The sequence below is a fragment of the Mirounga leonina genome, unplaced genomic scaffold, assembly GCF_011800145.1.
Source record: "Mirounga leonina isolate KUSES-001 unplaced genomic scaffold, KU_Mleo_1.0 Mir_197, whole genome shotgun sequence".
Lineage (NCBI taxonomy): Eukaryota > Metazoa > Chordata > Mammalia > Carnivora > Phocidae > Mirounga > Mirounga leonina.
Window position 1 is genome coordinate 14137820 of NW_023270494.1, and position 849 is coordinate 14138668.

Sequence of the window (849 nt, forward strand, 5' to 3'; positions counted from 1 at the left end):
CGTCCCTAAATTCAGAACTAGCACGTTACCAACGCTGTTGAAGTTTCCTGTGTACCACCGCACCCCACCCACAGATACGGTAGGAATTGGCAAGGTTATTTCAAGACTTTGTCAAACAAAGGTAATTTAGAAAGCCTGACCTATCTGATCCCTGATATAATTGGCGATTAAGGAGAAAGTCCTTTGACTTTGTGTTCGACATATTCAGCATGTTCTAGGAATAACGATGTCTCTGCGTTCAAGGCACGTTATCTCCCTCTCCCCACGCCCACTCCTCACAGCGGACCAAAACACGACAAGCAGTTTGAACGCTGTCCTGAGGAAAGGGATGAAAGCGTCCCAGACAACCCAACCCACTCGCTTTGCAAAAGCGGTTGCTAGACAAAGCCGGTAACTCCAGAGGGCACTGAGGAGAAAAACCCAGGAGCATCAGCAGATCTTAAGTGTGCCGTTCCCCCCGAAGTTCAATGCACATGCAGGTACGGCCTCAGTCCCCACAGTTCAAGAACCAGAGAACACGCTGACAGGGGCCGCATTCCCCAGAGAAATACAAGTCCCGGGAAGACGCTTTCTGACCGCCCTTTTTGCAGCCAAGTTGCAGGCGTGCTGCGGGCCTCGCCACGGGGTCCTTCTCTCCACACCCCAAAATCGCGCTCGATGGCCTCTAAGCCGACCGAGATGGGGGCTAAGAAACCCGCAGAAACCGCCCACTACGACGGGGTGTCTGTCACCAGCCCCGCGGACAGCCCAGACCCAAGGAGTGCAGCCAGAGGACTCAAGAGAAAAGGGGCGTTCGGGGACTTAAACGGCTTCAGTCCACACACACCGGGGCTCCGAGCCGAGACTCAC

General features: G+C 54.3%; 1 protein-coding gene across 3 annotated transcripts in view; it reads right to left on the minus strand.

Annotated features, from left to right (window-relative positions):
- CEP95 (centrosomal protein 95) overlaps positions 1 to 849 on the minus strand; it is a 45317-nt gene that overhangs the window by 43859 nt on the left and 609 nt on the right. The window lies entirely within an intron of this gene.